This window comes from Lynx canadensis, chromosome C1, assembly GCF_007474595.2.
Source record: "Lynx canadensis isolate LIC74 chromosome C1, mLynCan4.pri.v2, whole genome shotgun sequence".
Classification (NCBI taxonomy): Eukaryota; Metazoa; Chordata; class Mammalia; order Carnivora; family Felidae; genus Lynx; species Lynx canadensis.
In genome coordinates this window covers 188,476,915-188,491,018 of record NC_044310.1, presented here as the reverse complement: position 1 = coordinate 188,491,018, position 14,104 = coordinate 188,476,915, and the positions used below count along the sequence as shown (strand labels likewise).

Sequence of the window (14,104 nt, the reverse complement as noted above, 5' to 3'; positions counted from 1 at the left end):
CTAAGGTCACAATCTCACGGTTCGTGAGTTCCAGCCCCACGCGTTAGGCTCTGGGCTGATGGCTCAGAGCCTGGAGCCTGCTTCCGATTCTGTGTCTCCCTCTCTCTCTGCCCCTCCCCCATTCATGCTCTGTCTCTCTCTGTCTCAAAAATAAAATAAACATTAAAAAAAATTAAAAAACATAAAATAAAATAAAGTGCTCGCTTCGGCAGCACATATACTAAAATTGGAACGATACAGAGAAGATTAGCATGGCCCCTGCGCAAGGATGACAGCAAATTCGTGAAGCGTTCCATATTTTTAACAAACTGAGGGTTGATGGGGGGTGGGAGGGAGGGGAGGGTGGGTGATGGGTATTGAGGAGGGCACCTTTTGGGATGAGCACTGGGTGTTGTATGGAAACCAATTTCACAATAAATTTCATATATTGAAAAAAAATAAAAAAAAAATAAAAAGCTACACTTCATAAAAAAAAATAAAATAAAAAATAAAAAAATAAAATAAAAAGAAAGCCCCACTAATGGCAATATAGCAGATTAGATAATATAGAAGGCTCTCTTGCTAGAAAACAAAAAAATACAAAGTTGATCTAAAACAGAATATTTTGTGCTACACGGAGCTACTATAGGAAGTAACAAAAATCAAATGTCAGTCCCTGTTCTCCCTTATGTCTCTTCCCCCTCCAAAACAAAAAGCAAAAGCTGTGAGCTAAAACCCAAGTAATAAGCACAAGCAAAGAGGAAAATTTCTGCAAGAGCAGTGCTAATACACAGGTTTTATGGTTGGGAAACCCAGGCTTAGATAAGCACCTCCTGGGGGAGGAGAACTCAAAAACTCCCAAAATAGGACTAGGAACCTGAAAGGTCCTGAGACAATAGTTTAGCCTGGCTTCTAGTACAAACAAATAGAGTTATTATTTGGAGGAACACAAACCCAACCAAAGCATTAGTTTCCTTCTACATTAATATTAAATATAAGCTTATAATCAGAGTGCCAAAAACACCAAAGACACTCCCTACGGACTTCAAGTATTGGGACAATCTAATAGTGAACATAAAGTTATCATTTAACGTTCAAAGAAATAAACATGAGTGAATCACAGGAATAAACAAACAAGAGACTGAAAAGTTTAATATGAAAAAGAACCAAACAGAACTTTCAGAAATAAAAAAAAAATGTAAGTTGGAAACATTAAATAGAAGGTTAGATGCAGAAGAAAGAACTACTAAATTAGAAGGCAGATTTTTAAAAAATTACCCAGAATGCATCATAGGAAAAACAGAAGATAAAAAAAAATGAAAGAGAGACCTAAAACTAGGAAAAATAGAATAAGTATGGTAAATTTATAACTGGAGTCTCAGAAAAACAGAAAAGAGAAAATGGATCAGAGAGTATTTGAAGAGATAATGGCTATCAATTTTTCAAAACTGAATACATGGATCCACAGATAAAGCACAAAATGTACGAAAATAAATCAGAAGAAATCCACACCCAGTGTAGTAAAGGCACAAAATTCTAAAGAGAAAGCAAAATCTAAAATGTAGCCAGAGAGACAGAGTGCCCGGGTGGCTCTGTCAAGGTCCAACTTCGGCTCATGGTTCAGTGAGTTTGAGCCCTGCATAGGGTTCTGTGCTGACAGCTTGGAGCCTGGAGCCTGCTTCGGATTCTGTATCTCCCTCTCTCTCTCTCTCTCTCTGCTCCTACCCTGCACGGAGCTCACTCTCTCTCATATAAATAAACAAAAAAAAATTAAAATGTAGCTAGAGTGATCAGATCACCCACAGAGTACTGACATTAGATAGAAAGCAGACTACTCAGTAGCAACAATGGTGGAAGTCATGAGAATTAAAAAAAAAGTGATAATCAGTATATGATTATATATGTTCAAAACTATTTTTTCACAAAGCAGGGGGAGAGAAAGATACTTTAAGATTAAAAAAAAAAAAACTGAGAGAAGGGGCGACTGGGTGGCACAGTCAGTTAAACGTCTGAGTTTGGCTCAGGTCATGATCTCACAGTTCATGAGTTCCAGCCCCACGTGGGGCTCTGTGCTGACAGTTCAGAGCCTGGAGCCTGCTTCAGATTGTGTCTCTCTCTCTCTCTCTGCCCCTTCCCCGTGCTCACTCTCCCTCTGTCTCAAAAATAAATAATCATTAAAAAAAAAAAAAAGATGTTTATGGTCATTAGTCATCAGGATTATGCAAATCAAAGCAACAATGAGATACCAGTTGACACCCATTAGAATAACTATATTTATTTTGTTTGAGCGAGAGAGAATGCCTACCAGTGGTGGAAAGGGGCAGAGGGACAGAGAGAGAGAGAGAATCCCAAGCAGGCTCCATGCTCAGCAGGGAGCTCGATGTGGGGCTCAATCCCACAACCCTGCCATCATGACCTGAACCGAAATCAAGAGTTGGATGATCAACCGACTGGGCCATTCAGGTGATTCAGGTGCCCCAACCACAAGTTTTTTTAAAAAAGAAAACAAGAGTTGATGAGGATATAGAGCAATTGGAACCCTCGTGCATTGCTGATGGGTATGTAAAATGGTGAAGGTGCTGTGCAAAAGTTTGGCAGTTCCTTAAGAAGTTAAACATAGAATGGGGGCGCCTGGGTGGCTTGGTTGGTTAAGCATCCGACTTCGGCTCAGGTCATGATCTCACGGTCCGTGAGTTCGAGCCCCGCGTTGGGCTCTGTGCTGACAGCTCAGAGCCTGGAGCCTGTTTCAGATTCTGTGTCTCCCTCTCTCTCTGCCCCTCCCCTGTTCATTCTCTGTCTCTCTCTGTCTCAAAAATAAATAAATAAATGAATGGGAAAAAAAAAAAAGAAGTTAAACATAGAATGACCATATGACAGCAATTCCACTCTAGGTATATACGCCAAAGAAATGAAAATCAGTGTTCAAACATAAATTTGTACACGGACGCTCATAGCAGCAATTTTCATAAGAACCAAAAAGTGGAGGGGCACCTGGGTGGCTCAGTCGATTAAGCATTCGACTTCAACTCAGGTCATGATTTCACGGTTTGTGGGTATGCGCCCCGCATTGGGCTCTGTGCTGACAGCCCAGATCCTGGGGCCTGCTTCGGATTCTGTGTCTCGCTCTCTCTGTCCCTCCCTCCTCATGCTCTCCCTCTCTCAAATGAGTAAGTGTTAAAAAATGGAAAAAAAAAAAAATGGGGCGCCTGGGTGGCGCAGTCGGTTAAGCGTCCGACTTCAGCCAGGTCACCATCTCGCGGTCCGTGAGTTCGAGCCCCGCGTCAGGCTCTGGGCTGATGGCTCAGAGCCTGGAGCCTGCTTCCGATTCTGCGTCTCCCTCTCTCTCTGCCCCTCCCCCGTTCATGCTCTGTCTCTCTCTGTCCCAAAAATAAATAAACGTTAAAAAAAAAAAAAATTAAAAAAAAAAAAAAAAGGAAAAAAAAAAAAAAAAAGAAGAACCAAAAGTGGAAACAGCTTTAATTTTCATCAGCTCATGAATAGATAAATAAAATGTGCTATGCCCTTATAAATGGTATTCAGCCATAAAAAGGAATGAAGTACTGATATATGCTACAATATAGATGAATCTCAAAAACATACTAAGTGATAGAAGCCAGACACAAACTGTCATATATTACATAATTCCATTTATATAAAAATATCCAGAAGGGGTAAATCCATAAAAACAGAAAGCAGGTTAGTAGATGACAAAGGTCTGGGGGGTGGGAGGAGTATAGGGAAAAACTGTCAATTGGGCACAAGATTTTATTTGGGGTTGATAAAAATATTTTGGAACTAGATAGAGGTGGTATTTACATAAAACTGTGAATGTAGAAAATGCTACTAAATTGTTCATCTAAAATGATTAATTTTAAGTTACATGAATTTTACCTCAGCTTTTTAAATTTATTACCAAAAAGAAAAAAACATATACATATATAAGTATATACATGTGTGTGTTACGTATATGTGGCAGTCAGGAAAATATGAATGTGGACTAGAGATTTATTTAAAAAATTTTTGGTGTTTTTTTTAGGTACGGGAATAATACTGTAGATGAAATTATATCATGTGATGATATCCAGGATTTGATATCTTCTCTCTTTGTGCCTGCTACTGACCTTGATATTTTCTTTTGTGGCCCTATGTGGCATGCCTACCCTCTTCTTTGGAACTGTGAGTAATAAACATCTTAATTTTCAGTGGCAATCACCTCCTGATTCGTTGACCTCACCATATCTAAAGAGAAATAAGAGTATTTTGAAACAATCATAAACATATAAATAAGCCTTAAATAAAATCTCAGTGAACAAAATCCAGCAACATATAATAAAAATAATGCATCTCATCAAACGAAGTATGTCATTGGCTTTAAGTAAATCCAATGTGGAGACTAAGTTAGAATTTTGTATAAATACAGTATGATACCTACCTAAAATAGCACAATGGCATAAAAATGAAAATTTTAGGGATAAAGTTAACAAAATATATGGAAGATGTACGCACTGAAGACTACAAAACTTAGATGGGAGAAATTAAAGAAGACCTAAAAGGATAAAAGTTACATACTGTGTGTTTATGGAATGGATGACTCAGTATTGTTAAAATAACCAAACTGATCTACAATCAATTGCCTACAATCCCAATCCCAATTCCAGCAGGCCTTTTTTTTTTTTTTAATTGACAAACTGATTCTAAACTTCATATGAAAAGTCAAAGGTTAAGACAGCCAAAACGACTTTGGGAAAGAATAACAGATTTGGAATTCTACCTGATTTCAAGACTTGTTATGAAGCTAGAATGATCAAGATGGTATGGTATTAGTGTAAAGACAAATAGATCAATGAGACAGAAGAATCCAGAAACAGACCTCCATGCATATAGTCAATTACTTTCTAATAAAAGTGCCAAGGTACTTAAGAGAAAAGGGACAGTCTTTTCAACAAATGCAGCTAAAACAATAGCTATATGCAAAATAATAAACATTGACCAATACCTCAAACCATATTAAAAAAAATTGACTTGAATCATGGATCATGGCCTGTAAAACTATAAAACTTCTAGAAGATAACATATGAGAAAATCTTTGTGACCTTGGGTTTAGCAAAGATATCTTTTTTTGTTAAGTCTAGTTATTTATTTTTGAGAGAGAGACAGAGACAGAGAATCCCAAGCAGGCTCTGCGCTGTCAGCACAGAGCCCGATGTGGGGCTTGAACCCACGAACTGCAAGATCATGACCTGAGCCGAGATCAAGAGTTGAATGCCTAACCTACCAAGCCACCCAGGTGCCTGGGTTTGGCAAAAATATCTTAAACATGACTCAAAAAGCATGAAATATAAGTCTACAAATTGGACTTCATCACAATTAAAAACTTTTGCTCATGACAGTTTGGGAGAAAATATTTGCAAAACACATGCCTGATAAAGGAATTTGTATTCCAACTCTGTAAAGAACTGTTTCAAACTAATGATAAGACAGGAACCCAATAAAAAGTAGCCAAAATATTTGAATTAAACACTTTACTAAAGAAGATACACAGCTAGCTAGAGAAAAGCAAATGCCCTGCGACCTGTCATATGTGGAATTGGAAGATACAAACTTCCAGTTATAAAACAAGTCACACCCACAGAAAAGTCATGAGGATAAAAAGTACAGCACAGAGAATACAGTCAATAATATTGTAATAACTTTGTATGACAGATGGTACCTACATTTATCACAGTAAGCATTTTGCAATGTTTTTAATTGTCAAATCACTAGGCTATACGCCTAAAACTATTATATGTCAACTATACTTCAATTTAAAAAAAGGCTATTAAGCCACAAAAAGACATGGAGAAACCTTAAATACATACTTATAAGTGAAAGGAGCCACTCTGAAAAGGCTATGTGATTCCAAATATATGACATTTAAAAAAAATTTGTTTTAATTTTATTTATTTTGAGAGAGAGTGCACGAGCAGTGGAGGGGCCGAGACAGAGGGAAAGAAAGAATCCAAACCAGGCTCTGCACAGTCAGCACAGAACCTGATATGGGGCTGGAACTCACAAATCCTGAGATCATGACCTAAGCTGAAATCAAGAGTAGGATGCTCAACTGACTGAGACACCCAAGCACCCCAAATATATGACATTCTTGAAAAGGTATAGACACAGTAACATCAATAGTTGCCAGAGGTTGAGAGATTTTTATGGTGATGAAACAATTCTGATGGTGGATACATGACATTTTGAAATGGATTTTGTCAAAATCTATAAAAATATACAACACAAATAGTGAACTTTAATGTAAACTAGACTATTGTTCATAATAACATATCAATATGGGTTCATTAACTTTATGAAATATAGGACACTAAGAGTGCCTGGCTGGCTGGCTCAGTAGGTGGAGCATGCAACTCTTGATCTCAGGGTTGTGAGCTCAAGCCCTCCAAAATAAATAAATAAAACCTAAAAAAAAAAAAAAGAAAAAAAGAAAAGAAAGAAATGTACCACACTAATGCGAAATGCTAGCAACACAGACAACTGTGTGCTAGCAGGTAGAGGAAAGAAGTGGGCGGTGTAAGAATATGGAAATCTTTGTATACCCTGCTTGATTTTTCCGTAAGTCTAAAACTATGCAAAAAAATAAAGTCCTTTAGTTTAAAAAAAAAAAAGCAGAATGTAAACTAAAGCCAATAACAAATAACAGTACATGAATTCCAAAATTATCTTGAAACTTTAGGTTAAGTTACCACAATTCGGACAATGTTGGAATTAGGATATACAAGAAAATATATTTTCATTAAATTTTCAAATAAAAACAGAGTTTTGTTAGTAAAACTGTATAAAATAGTTGAACTGTTCCGTAGTTATATGGTAGGAATTTGAAAATCAACTTTACGCTTATTTGTCAAATTAGTTAACCACTCTGAGCTTTAGTTTTCTCATCTGCAAAACAGGAATAATATTCATCTACCTCACAGGGTTGTTATAAAGATTAAATAAAATAATGTATGCAAAGGGCATCATGCAGTTCCCAATACACTGTTCAGTGTTAAATAAATAATTTTTACTACCTATAATCATGCAAATGAAGGCCAAAATTTCACCTATCTAAATATAAACCCGTTGGTTCTTTTTTTTTTTTTTTAATGGTTATTTTATTTTTGAGAGAAAGAGAGCATGAGCAGGGTAGGGACAGAGAGAAAGGGAGACACAGAATCCAAAGCAGGCTCCAGGCTCTGAGTTGTCAGCACAGAACCCGATGTGGGGCTCAAACCCATGAGCTGTGAGATCATGACCTGAGCTGAAGTCGGACCCCCAAACCGACTGAGCCACCCAGGCACCCCATTTTTTTAAGCCTTATTTTGAGTAAGAAAGAGAGACCGAGAGAAAGAGAGAGAGCGAGAGAGCGTACACATGCAAGCATGCAAGCAGGGGAGGGGCAGAGAGGGAGACAGAGAATCCCAAGCAGGCTATGTGCTACCAGCACAGAGCCCAATGCGGGGCTTGAACCCATGAACCACAAGATCATGACCTGAGCTGAAATCAAGAGTTGGACAGAGCAACCCAGGTGCCCCAAATTCGTTGGTTCTTTAGGGCAAAGATCTGTTAAACACCAGTCATCTAATTGATATAATCAAAACTTATCTGGGCTTAGTATGAAACTTTTTTTTTTTTTAGGTTTAATTTATTTTTGAGAGAGAGAGGGTGAGCAGGGGAGGGACAGAAAGGGGAAGAAAGGATTTGAAGCAGGCTCTGCACTGACAGCAGTGAGCCAGTGCAGGGCTTGAACTCACAAACTGTGAGATCATGACCTAAACCAAAATCAGATGCTCAAACGACTGAGCCACCCAGGTGCCCCAGTATTAAACTTCTAAATATACTTTTCTATACAGTCTTTGAAAAAATTTTAAAATTATATACTTTAAGATGCCTAATAGACTCTCATTTCAGTATTATTTAAAAATTTACACATTTCATAAATGTAGTAGAGTACATGGAGTCAGTCTAGATTTGATGAAAAATATCCAAACTGAACTTTTCTGAACTTGAATTTCTAGTTCTTTAAAATGAAGAGTTGGTCCTGATGATCCCTAAGATCCCACCCAGTTCTAAGATTTTTGTTTTTAACAGTTGATTTTCCTGATAATGTTTAAAATTCATTTATTGTTGGGGCGCCTGGGTGGCTCAGTCGGTTGAGTGTCCGACTTCAGCTCAGGTCATGATCTCACAGTTCGTGGGTTCAAGCCCTGCGTCGGGCTCTGTGCTGGCAGCTCAGAGCCTGGAGCCTGCTTCAGATTCTGTGTCTCCCTCTCTCTCTCTACCCCCTCCACCACTCGCATTCTGTCTCTCTCTCAAAAATAAATAAGCATTAAATTTTTTTTAATTCATTTATTGTTTATTGACTGACTTCCAATGTATAGAGTAGAAAAATAAAAGAATACTATTCAAAAAGAAAATTCTTATGTTAGATTCAACTGAAAATGAAGTCCTACTGAGAGATGTATTAAAACTGTAATAACTGGTGTCCAGAATACAATTTAATTTTTTAAAGCAAATTAAATATATTGAAATATTCACTGGCTAAATATGATGACATCAATATTAAGAAATATTTTAGAGAGTTTTTTGAGTTTAAATATGAAGCACTATCAATGACAAAATAGATGAAGATTATGAATTTGTCATAACTAAAATTTAATGTCTATTGAATGTTTATTATACTTAATTACTAGCTAGGATTAATAATCACTCTACTATTCTGTGATGTAGAACCTATTATCACCATTTTACAGAAAAGGAAATTGAGGCTCACTGCTCAAGGTTATCAATTATTGAGCACTATGGTAAAGCACTATGCTAAGTGTTTTCTATCTGTCATTTTATATAATCCTTTCAACAATCCTTTCAACAACAGCAAGTGATTCAGTTACTTGCTCCAATTTACATAAAAGGAAATAAAACTCAGGCAATGAAGTAACTTTCCCAAGATTACAAATACACTAAGTGGCTGAGCAAGGACTCAAGCCTACAGGTGCTGATCCCAAAGCCCACTCTTTATTATTACTATAGGAACTCTTTCAAGGTAACAAAACTCCTTCCTTCCTTCATTAGTCATGGCTTTAAATCTTTTTCCTTTTTTCTGATAGGTTAACAAATTCTAGATGGTAAAAAAAATTCTTTGTTCATTATTGTTCTCAACTTTTCTTGGTTGAAATTCAATTAGAGTCAGTCCCTAAAGCTCCAAAGCCCTCCTGTAAACAATCTAAACATCTCTGATCCCATGAAAAAGCTAGAGTTCTAATCTTGCAGGCACTGCAGTCACTGAGAAAACATTCTGCAAATAGATTCAAAAGTGGAGCTTGGGAAGAAGAAGTGCAAAGTGCAAATAGTTTAGGGGAAATAATTCTAAAAACTTACTCCCAGTTTCCTAACAGCTGCCCTGATCCCATCACAAATTAACCCTATTGGCCTATTTTTTTTTTTTTTCATTTTATTTACTTTCTCTTACCCTAGCTGAAATTTTCACTGGAGTTAATAAGCATTTTCTGTTAAAAAGAAAAAACTCTGGACAGAGTATCAGCCATTAACAAATTAGTGTAAATTTATGTAAGGATAGCTTTCTTCCTTTAAGAAAAGTTAAGAACAGCTACCCTGCAAAGTTTAATTTGGAGATGAGAAAGCAAGTACACTTGAAGCTCAGAACATGTAAAAGGGATTTTGCAGAGGTCTGAGCTAAACACTGCAATGAAGAGGACAGGATGGTGGTGGGGATGTTGTTAACAGAGGAACACTGTCAAACATAAACCACCTACTTCAAGGCTTTGCTCACACTGAGATTTTGCCAAAAATAATTTCTTTTTATACTATCTTTTGGGAACTCAAAACTCAAGATTTTCCTTTCAGTATGTACATCTACACGATAGGTTAAAGAAGTATTTTGTGTTACATTGGGAAAATACTACTTAAAGTAGTTTCTACATGGAAAAATGGATTTCAATATCTATTGACTAACCTACTATTGAACCAGAGGCTGAAAGTACATTTCTATGTTACAGACATCCTTTTCAAAAGACAAAATCTGAATGAAGCAAAAGTATTACTCCTTCCTCCCTTACTTGCCCCTTCACTTTGCATTACACTTTTCAACCCTGACAACTGCAGGGTGACATTTTCCCAACTAACTTCAATGTCAGTACATGCTGGAAATTATCATCCATAGCTTTCAATTAACTATGTCAAAGTGAAGTTTTTAAGGATGAAGATATAAAGTAGCTAGGTATAAAATGCTTTCTTCCAACTGGTAAATACAAATAGAATGAAATACCTATATACAAAGTGCAATTTGACTTTTCATTAATATGTAATAGGTACAAACTTTTACACAGCTGTTACTTTCAATTAGTTGAAATAAAAGTGTTACCTTCAGGCAGTTGCTCAAGTTTAAACTCAGGCCTCAAGCATTCTCCTATTGCCAGAAATGCCCTCTCTTGTCCACTGAAGTTCTTCCTTTCGGGGACACTAAATCATGATAGGCTTCATTTGTGTGAGAGCTATAATTATGTCTTCACAGCAGCATTTTTTCTGTAATGAGAAGGTATTCAATGTATATTTTCTTTTTCTACACATAAAGAAAACTACTATATTTTGTTATGCAGGTTTTATTATAAAACAACTGTAAGCAGCCCAGTACAGTAGAACCATCAATTGACTCAGTTGAAGAAAACTAAAGATCAGGACTGACTTTACAGATAACTGCATGTGTCCAGGGGTAGATGACTTAACGTGTGATTCAGTTTCCTCAGTCCAAATCAAGGATTTGGACTAAGGTTTTGTTTCAACTCACATTCTATACCTACTACTAAAACAAAGACCTCCAGTAAAGTACATTTCTCCCATGAAATATTTACTAACAGCGCACTTTTTGTAACCATAAAAGCTTGAGAATAAAGGTTCCCCTCCCCAAACTACACCCTCTATAAAATCATGGAGTTGATTTGACAAAGTTAGTTCTTAAGCAAATAGTATTGGGATTATGTAAAGAGAACAAAGAAGAAAGTATTACATGTGTACACAGTTTAGGATTGGAGTTCAGAGCACACACATTTTGCTGGCAAATTGCTTTCTAGAATGTTTCACATCACGTTAGAAAAGTGGATTTTACCTTATATCAAAAGCAAAGATTAGGAAGAAAACTGTTAAATTAGAAGTTTGATGTTTTATAGGGAAAGGGGGAATTTTATTGTTTATAAATATTGAATGCATGGCAGAGAGGAAAAGACTATTCAGACTGCAGTCACTCATATCTCTGTGGACCTTATTTGGGATACCGTTTTGATTTTGTTCAACAGGAATTTTATTCAAAACTTTAGAGGTAATTCTATTACCTCTGATTAACAACTGATTATTTTGTTGAGTTTCCTCTAAAGACTTTTGCATACTAACATGTATCTGTTAAAACCAATTACCTGAGAATAAATCCCCAAACAGGGTAACTGAAGGATGAAACCACTTTTAGTTTAGTCTTAAAAGATTTTCCTAATTCTAGGTACCTTGTTAGCATCCTAAGACTTAAAGGATCTTGAAATATATTCAATATCAGTGCCAGATCTTGTAACTTATTAATATTAAAAAATGTTGCTCAAAAGTACTTTAGAAAATAAAATTATTCTTGTCTTTTAAAGTAAATGAATGCTCTTTTTATGCTCCTTTTATGATGTATATAAAATTACTATGAATCAGTGGTGTCAAAAATTAAATCAAGACTCCTAGTTCACAAATATTTGATAGAACAATTTATTTTTTTAAAGGTGGATTTGGAAAGTTATAATGTGTTAACTCAAAAATTTAAATGTATGCAAATATGTATAAACAATAACCTATTTTTAACTTTTCACTTAAACAAATTTAAAGCTAGTGTTCACAATGTCTCTTTTACCTAAGGTTTGCCCTCTTCTATAAATTTGCCTATAATCTTGGTATCTACCCATTTCTTACCCTGTAAATAATACCTCTTTTTACCTCTATGCTTTTTGAGAGCTATACAGATTATTTCATTTAATCCTCATAGTAACAGTTGGATCTTTATCTCTAGAGAAGAAAGCCAAAGCTGTCAAGTAACTTGCCTAAAATCACAGAAAGCATTAGAGGTCAGATTCAAAACTAAGCTGGAAAAAGCCAAAAAACAAACTGCACTGCAAAGCCCATACACAGTCTTCAGATCATACCATACCATGCCATTATATGTTGAAAAAAGAAACCTATAATAAAGAGACACAAATCTTCTAAGCTGTGATTTTCTAGATAACAATATGTCTTCACAAGGACCACAGTAAATGAATCATGTAGGAAATCATCAAGAACAAAAAGCTTGAAGTTAATGTTCTAAGAAAAACACTCAGGGGCACCTGGGTGGCTCAGATGGTTAAGTGTCAGACTTCGGCTCAGGTCATGATCTCCAGCTCTTGAGTTCGAGCCCTGCATCAGGCTCTGTGCTGACAGCTGGGAGCCTGGAGCCTGCTTCAGGTTCTGTGTCTCCCTCTCTCTCTGGCCCTTCCCCTCTCGAGCTCTGTCCCTCTCTCCCACCAGAATAAATAAACATTAAAAAAATGTAAAAAGACCACTCAAAGTAAAAGCATTAACTACCCTAAGTACTGCATGGAGGGAACACCAAGTATGATACAAGTCACTACTGAAAAAACACCAAAGCCATCACAGTGGATGTTGAGTTGCTTTGAAACACTTATAATTTTCCTTAACCAAAGGAAGGTCTCAAATGAAGACAGGTATTTTAGTGAATTCAACATTTCTGCTTGGCAAATTGAAGTTTTATCTTATTAAGCATACTTAGGTTCTGTATCTTACTGGTCATATTTTTCAATTAAAATTAAGATCAATCTGTACCATCAGGTATTGTACTTTCTTCTCATGGTAAATTTCAAAATAACAATCACTAAAATTTATTAATCTTACTATATGTTTTTTGCTGTTGTTTTTCTTAAGATTTTATTTTTAGCTAATCTCTACACCCAGCCTGAGGTTCTAACTTACAACCTATAACCCGGAGATCAAGACCTGCATGCTGCATCGACGGAGCTAGCCAGGCTCCCCTGTATGTTTTTAAAAGACATTTTAATCAATACTTTATCAATAGTAAAAAAACTAACTGAAAAAGAACCTAATTATTTGAAGATTATTTCAGGCCCTATGAATTTTAATTCAGGCAATTTTACTGCTGTAACTCAAAAATCACTTATAACTAAAGGAGAATGTTTAAAACTGTCAAATTTCTTTCCACGACTACCAGATTCAGAAAATAAGAAGAGCAACACTTCAGTTAAGAAAGTGTTCAAGCTTCACGTGATCTAACTTATTTAAGGCATATCATTCTCACCATTACAATGAATCACATGGTTAAATGACCACAGTTTCTATTTGCAAGCTAGGATTTCAGCATAGAGGTTTTTTTTTTTTTTTTTATTCCTCTAACCACAAAACGATTCTCTCTTACTCCCGTTGGCAGAACTTCTAGTCAAACTGGACATCTAAATGATCGTGATGGTAACAATAGCTAACATTTACTATGTGGCATTTAATTCTCACAGTGACCCAAGTGTGGCAGAGATTTAATATGTACTTGAAACATTCAGGTTCGAGAGGCCGCATTCTAAAAAGGTGAGTGAATTGAAAATAGTCCTATTTTCATTATCATTACTTTCCAATAAAAGATTGTTCTTCGCTTACAATTGTGTAAATACTTTCTCATAGTCTATGGATGATTTAAATACCAGGTGTCTACTTAATTGTAGCACATCTTTAAGCAACGTAAAGGAAAGCTTTAGTTGTCTTCACCTGCACATACTGCTCTGCCCACAAATTCTGAAATCCAGTTTTGCCTGATTCTAAACTGCTCTCTTCTTGAAGTCCCCCTCTTGGAGCTTTTCTGGCGAACGACTTAAAAAGTGACTTTGAAATCTGGAAAGTATCTTTCCATCCATCCTCCCACAGCGAAACAACTAAATTTAATTAGAGTAATTCTCCCGACCATTGAGAGTTAAGACATAGGCCTTTGGGTAACTTTAACACCAAAGTCAAAAAGCGTAGTCTGAGAATGTACGGGAGGACGCCTTTCCCTTTC

General features: G+C 36.2%; 1 protein-coding gene and 1 non-coding gene across 3 annotated transcripts in view; one reads left to right on the top strand and one right to left on the bottom strand.

The window, feature by feature from the left end:
* Positions 1–14,104, bottom strand: part of CARF (calcium responsive transcription factor) — a 58,093-nt gene that overhangs the window by 43,381 nt on the left and 608 nt on the right. For both annotated transcript variants that reach the window (XM_030323603.1, XM_032594460.1), the window contains exons 2-3: positions 10,391–10,551; positions 4,101–4,218 (exon numbers count right to left, since the gene is read on the bottom strand). The gene's annotated coding sequence lies outside the window, so the exon portion shown is untranslated. The remainder of the gene's footprint in view (positions 1–4,100; positions 4,219–10,390; positions 10,552–14,104) is intronic.
* On the top strand, positions 197–302 carry LOC115522506. The gene has a single exon (XR_003971412.1). It is a non-coding gene; the product is annotated as a U6 spliceosomal RNA (small nuclear RNA).